The following is a 7,478-nucleotide window of genomic DNA, read 5'->3' on the forward strand; positions in this document are numbered from 1 at the left end:
TTAGGCCCTCTTTTATTTCTTATTTACATTAATGACCTACCTTCTTGCGTAACCTCTAACATACACTTATTCGCTGATGACTGCGTAATGTTTCGCGAAATTAACGACACTAACGACGTATGCGCTCTACAGAATGATCTATCTGCTATATCTGCATGGTGCAACTTATGGTTAATGCAACTTAATTCTTCTAAATGCAAAGTTTTACGTGTCTCCCGCACATCATCTACTACAGGTGCATATTGTCTAAATAATACCATACTGGAGGCCGTCACGTCATATCGCTACCTCGGAGTTCATATATCTTCCACTCTAAATTGGTCGCTCCATATTAACGCCATAATTAACAACGCTAACAGCATGCTAGGCTACCTACGCCGGAATTTCTCCAATTCCCCTACCTCCCTAAAACTCATGTTATACAAAACCCTTGTCCGTAGTAAACTAGAATACGCATCTGCAATTTGGGACCCCAGCTACGCAAACTCAATTAATGCACTCGAGCTTGTACAAAATAACGCCGCCCGTTTCATCCTACTTAACTTCAATCGTACTGCAAGTGTCACCTCCATGAAAAACACGCTCAACCTCCCACCCTTAGCCTCCCGTCGAAAATTTTCACGGTTATGTTTATTTCATAAAATTTTTTACAACTGTCCCAATCTACGCGATGAATTGATATCTCCTCCGTCTTTCATCTCTCCACGGCTAGACCACGTTCACAAGGTCGGTATAACGTCGCACGAAACAAAAGCTTGTTCTCAGTCGTTCATTCCCCGTACATCAGCAGATTGGAACCACCTTCCCGGATCGACAGCCTGCATTCAAGACATCCTGCGTAGCAATTTAGCTAACATTGTATACTAAGGTTCACAACAAATGTACTTATCATTCTCCATTTCCTTTGTTTACTTAAGTTTCCCTTGTTTTGTTCTCTTACCTTGCACTTACATATTATGCTTACTTCTGAATTGTATAACCAGGAACATGACGCTTGCATGTTGAATTTTTGTTTTTGTTCATTTTCTGTGATTTGTAACCACTCCCCTCTGAAATGCCTTTGGCCCTGAGGGTATCAATAATAAATAAAAATAAATTCCGTTTTTCTCTGTGAAACCAGCTGGATATGGATGCCGTCAAGAATGGTCATAACCAAACGTTCATAACCACGAGTCTAGGCTGTGAAAACGGGAAGTATGGTTGTTTCGGAACCACAGAAGAAGCAGAGTGCGCTAGCCGTGTGAGGCGACGAGATTAGAAAATGTGCACCTCCAATGTCCTTGGGGGTTTTGCGGGGGCGCAGCATGCCGAAACATGGCGCAGAGGACCATGCGCCTTTGCAATCGTTAAATGAAAACTGCGCTGGTTTTTGAATTCTATGAACTCCAACAAGTCGCGTGTGTTTTTTTTGTAGATTAAGCAAGCGAAATATTTTGGCGCTATCGTTTGAAACAGTGGCGTAACCGTCCACGAAAACCGCGACCACGTTCAGGCTTCTCCGCGGAGCACAGTGGTATGGAAGCATCAGAAGGGGCGTCAGGAACGAAGGCGGTCAGACTTCTTTCTATGGCGCCTTCCCCTGCTTCGCCAATTCCTTCAAAGAATGCGGCGCGATATCTTTTTTAGAAGAATGCCTCTGTACCAACTCCCCCAACAGAACGTTGTTGTTGTCCTAGCGTTCTGCCTACGACGTGTTACATTCGTTTTCTTGTCCCAAGAGCTTTTTTTTTAACATCTGTTGCCTCGGGCCACCAATAGGTGAAGGTGAGATGATGGATTCAGCAATCATTAAAGTAACGGAAAAAGATTAGTTGATTTCATGAAGTCCAGTAGTAAGCGACGGTTTGGTCCCTGCATCCAGGCAATATATGAAGCAGGGTTAGTCGATGAAAGACCCTCTACCATCAGGTGCCGGATCCTTGCAGGCTTGAGAGCTGGGCAGTCTCACAGTAAGTGGTGAATGTCGGCTTCACTGTCCTCGCGTTTGCATATCGGACACTAAGGCCGAGGAAAAAAATCAAGATACTCAGGCCACTTCTAAGAGTTGCTGCAAGTTGTTCTGTGACCTTTTTAGTGTTCGTGACAAAAAGGAGCATCGTGTAGTGGTTATGGGCGGCTACTAGTCATATTACTAGTATAAGTGCGATGGCAGCATGCATTTGTGAGAGCGTTATAAACGTTGCCGCTGAACCACCCACTGGCAGTTATCGATGCGAGGGACAACCACGCAGTACAAAAGTTTGATTTCTTACGGTTTGCTTACGCAGTCATTCTTTTCTCCTTCTATCATTGAGAGCAGCCGCCTGTGAAGCAGATGTCACAGGTACAAAGCAGTGTGTGGGGTGTCAAAGGCGCTTGACTGGCGGCTTCTTTGTTTTCATGCCTGTCAGATGATCCGCATCGGAAATAAACAACACAGACAAAGAATTGGAGGTAGACAATGAATTGTATGCATCGTGCTTGCTTAGGCCAATTCCGGTGTTTCCAACAGGCAATATTTAGTTAGTACGCTAGTAGTCACTAAAGTACTACTAGCGTAGCTGTTCCAGTTCTTGTTATCTGCGCGACGAGATGGACCTCTCAGGCTCGTAGACGGTGGCTCTGGCCACGAGGTGTCGTTGCATGGTGCCTGGCGTGGCAGCTGTTATGGAGGCTGGTGCAGCACCTCCAGGCGAGGTTCTCTTTGGCGCATGGTGCAGCGCACCCGGTATGACGCCTGGCTCGGCGCCTGCCTGGTAGCCTCGGATGGCACTTGGTGCCGCTAGCTGCTAAGAGGCACCGTGGTGACAGCCGCCACCTAAATCCGCCGGGCTCGTCAGTTGGTGCGGCGCGGGACTTGGCGCTGGCCCATGGAAGGCGACGACGATGGGCGCGGACAGCCGCTGGGCGATGAAGACCAGCCGCCGATGTAGCACGTAGCCGCGATCGCCGCCAGGACGGCGAAAGGAAGGCAGGCCCGCGGTATGCTCGTCGCGTCCCGCTTGACCGATGGAAAGACGCCGTCCGGAAAGGGGGGGGGGAGGAGGCTGCGGTGAGCGCCCGGGCTCGTCACCACTGCGCGGCATCTCTCGTCGCAGCCCCGTTTCGGCCCAAGTCGGCTCCGGCACTGCGTCGTCCGTGGCTTCGAGCAGGACGCCCTGCCAGCAATCGACACACCACCGTTCTCCCTAGGTGGCGCCATTGCCGCTCACGCTTCCATCGACAGCGGCCGCCAGGCGTCTTTCCAGGGCGGCTGTCAGCTTCTTCTTCGAACGTGATTCGCGTGGCTCGTGCACGTGCATTAGCAAGCGCGTGTAGCCAAAGCCGCCATTCTTCCATTGCAAACCATGGCCTTTGCAAGAACTTTTTTTTAATTCTGAGAATTCTTCACAAAAATAGTCACTGCCCGAGTGTATACTGCGAATCATTAAGAAAGAGCGTATTTCAGACAACAAAACTGTTATGACGCGTTGTGGAGGGCGATCAATACGACGATAAGATACATTATAGCGAATAGAAGCGGAGAAGACTGCATTCGAATAAGGATGAAAAGACAACATAAATGAGGATATCAGCAAGATATCGCTAGCGCTCTGGGTATATATGAGCAGTAATTAGAATACAATTGAATAGAATAGAAGCTTTGTTGTCCGCATTATTTGCATATTAATTTTATGCCGCACCTAAGCACCTCGGTGATTGTGGGTGGGCCGGCAGAAGCAGTGCACACAATACACCGGACAACGAAACGCTCACAAATAGACTCATTTGATTCCTAAATCAACACTATTAAAAAAAACGAACAGGTATACCCTCAAAAAGTGATACCACACACTTGTGCCGAGTCCAAAGACGTAACAATGTGCAGAGGTACAGGAATAAAACATCATAAAAGTAGTGCTATTTTATGCACAGTTCTGCTGAGTAAGAGAGCCAGAAAGGAGAACATAGGAACACACTGCCCCTTAAATTTAACCAATTCTACCAATGCACTTTTCATTTTCTAAGTAACTGAAGACACAGACACTCATGAAACTGAGTAAAAAATGAAATAAACGAAGAAAATAAGTACAAAACAGAGACATCACGAAAATTGCAATTCTTTCAGAAATACGATTATGCCAAGCAGGAGAGAAAGAAAACAAAGGAAAAAAGGAACGCAATCCATCATGAAAGCACCCAGTTTCTTAGCAAGACTTTCGCTTTTTTTTCTGTCGCTGATACTCAGGATCTCTTCAGGTAAGTTGTTAAAAAAACTGTGCAAATCTTTTCTTTGGCCTTAGTGTTCTTCCTTTGTTCACAGGTTCTTTGAAACTGATGTCATAATAATTTGTTGTTAGAATGACATATTGATATAACTGTCTTAAATTCAATAGGCTTAAATCATTCATGATATCTTCTGGTTGTCTAGTATTTAGTTGTGTCCCGTACACAATATTTCTGGAAATCTTACGCAGCAGTTTATTAACCTTTGTTTGCCGAGTAGCACAGCAGTTGTCGTACATTGTTATAGCGTATCGTACGATGCTTTCGCCTAAAGACTGAAACACATTGCAACGCGTTTTGATAGTTGCTCCTTCTCGTAATTTGTATATATATGCCGCAACTTGCCTTAGCCTTTTACAAATGTATATGACATGTTCATCCCAGTTAAAGAACTTACCTATGCGCAGACCCCGATATTCGACAGAGTGGGTATAAGGAACTGGGACGCAACAGCAATTCTCACATTGCAGTCCATTCGCCATTAAGTTTAATGCGCTAGTGAGGATTCCTAATCCGCATGAACTTTGTATATGCAATTTTTAGACATACAATTTATTATTCTGCTTACATCTCCTCGCATTACGGATAACTCATAGTCGTAAGATGAATGGGTAAATGCCAGTGCTGTATCAGGGTACTGAAATAACTGTGATGAAAGATTTAAGGTATTCAGACTATTTATGTAAATTTTGAAAAGAAGCGGCCCAGCTATCGAGTCTTGTGGGACTCCATACTCTATAAAAATTTTATTGGTAATTGATTTTCCTATTTTTACTACTTGGAACCTTCCTGTTAGGTAGTCTTCAAAGAATGCAACAAACATGCCTCTAAATCCCATTACGTTTAGTTTTTCAATTAAATTCCTGTGATCTATAGTATCGAAGGCTTTAGTCATGTCTACGAACAACGTTAGTGTTGTTTCATTGCTATCTAGAATGCACAAACGAAATCACTGAAGTCTTCTAATAATGTTCTAGTACTGCGATGTTTTTTTTTCATTCATTATTCTTTATTCGACATCTTTACAGAGGTCTGGAGCACAGAGAAAATGCTGAAGAAGACAGCTTGACGGGGTCTGTGCCTCTTAACAATTGATGTTCGTACGGACATGTATAAATGATAGTTGGCAACGTCAGCTGCAAATTTATAATTCAGAGCATAAAGAGTCCCGACTGAAAACTAAATGAACAAGTCTCTTATTAATATCTGTGCACAAACAATTCACAATATACTAGTAAAAAAACATTCTGGGTAATGATACAAGGTAGACCCAAGGATAATGGCTGAGTAAAACGAAGGATGACAGCAAGGAAGCACAGGTGGATACAGGATAACAAAGCCAACAATCGGAACGTTAAGAAAAACAATAGAAAGTGACACGGTGATGAAAGTTGTAAAAACTGTAGGAAAAGACATAGTCTTTCTTCTACGTTTTCTTTTAGCTTACAGATCTATACTGAGCATTAGCTAATAGTGAGTGTTTATCACAGAAACTGATCATAATACCATGCAGAGATTTTTTTGATTATATGCTTTATTACAGGAAGGCTGGCTATTGGTCTATAGTTACTTGTTTCGCTGATTTTTTCCTTTTTATGCCCAGGTCGAAGAATTGAAATTTTCAGTTCTTCAGGCATTTTGGCGGTAGCCAATTCGCCATTTACAATACGTAACAGCACGTTAGTAAGCTTGTTAATATTAAGTATCAGGTCACGAGGCCTTATTTTAACGTATCCAGCTGGCTTATTGAAGGGGATCGAGTGTATAATACCAGACAAATCGAAGCGAGTCATTTCCGGCAAGTGCGCAGAGTATATATTTCTACTTTGAGCTCATTCAGATCTTCAGAGTGCTTTTTCTGTCTTAGCAATGCAGGTTCAGTTAAAAAATAAATGTTAAAAGTTTCACAAAGCTCAATTATGCCATATGAGTCACAAAACGGTTTTTGGAGCATTTTATCTGCATTGTGGTCTGTACTACGCCCCATTAAGTGACACAGACATGGCCAGGTTCTTTTGGCATTCTCTTTTGCCTGAGCTAATTCTTTCGCAAAATATCTTTTTCGCTAATCGAAGTTTCGCTGTCTCCTGATTGCGTAGGGCACGAAACTCTTTCCTAAGAGTATCGTCGTCAGGTTTATTTTTACATCTTTTCCAAGCTTTTTCTTTCAAAAAACAAAGCTCTAAAATCTCTCTGGTGATCTATTTATTTTTTCTTTGTTTTATTTTCACTAGTTTTCTTGAATGTTTGCATATTTCATTAAATTTGTTTACAACCATGTGATATAGTGGTATATGATCATTGGCTGACAGTGAATTCCAGTCGCAGCTTTGAACCACATTACCGACCTGCTTATTGTCAACAATTTCGATTACTCGCATCTGCGCCGTCGTTTTAAAGCACTAGGGCGGTATAGTAATGATCCGCTAATTTTTTTACTTACAATGCCGGATAATGATGTTAAAATATTACTTCTAACCACAATATGATCAATGCACGATCTGGTAAGTTTTTCCTACCCGCCGCGGTGGCTCAGTGGTTGGGGCGCTCGACTACTCATCCGGAGTTCCCGGGTTCGAACCCGACCGCGGCGGCTGCGTTTTTATGGAGGAAAAACGCTAAGGCGCCCGTGTGCTGTGCGATGTCAGTGCACGTTAAAGATCCCCAGGTGGTCGAAATTATTCCGGAGCCCTCCACTACGGCACCTATCTCTTCCTTTCTTCTTTCACTCCCTCCTTTATCCCTTCCCTTACGGCGCGGTTCAGGTGTCCAATGATATATGAGACAGATACTGCGCCATTTCCTTTCCCCTAAAAAACCAATTATTATTATATTAAGTTTTTCCTTCATACATTCTTAATGCGTAACACCAGTGATTACGTGTGCATGATTAGTATTTTCTTCCACCACAAGATATTGCTATTCCTGCATCTACTATAATTCTGCCTGTTCTGCCATTTTTACAGCAGTAAATCACACCAAGACGTGTCCATAGAAAAGTTTTAAAGAAGGCGTGAGTACAGCACCGCGTTTTATAGCTTCCAAAGCGATGGCTGCTCTAACTGTTCATCCTCAGTCGAGGGGCTAGGCCTCGCTTGTGAAGCCGGTCGCCCTGCCACCTATCGGCCGCCATAGCAGCGGAAGATTCCGTCAATGTGCGACGTGCTATTTTCAAGGCTCGTGCCTGCGTTTTGCGCATTCGCACTGCCACCAGCGCGGTCCCATTCCGTGCA

This window comes from Amblyomma americanum, chromosome 10, assembly GCF_052857255.1.
Source record: "Amblyomma americanum isolate KBUSLIRL-KWMA chromosome 10, ASM5285725v1, whole genome shotgun sequence".
NCBI lineage: Eukaryota > Metazoa > Arthropoda > Arachnida > Ixodida > Ixodidae > Amblyomma > Amblyomma americanum.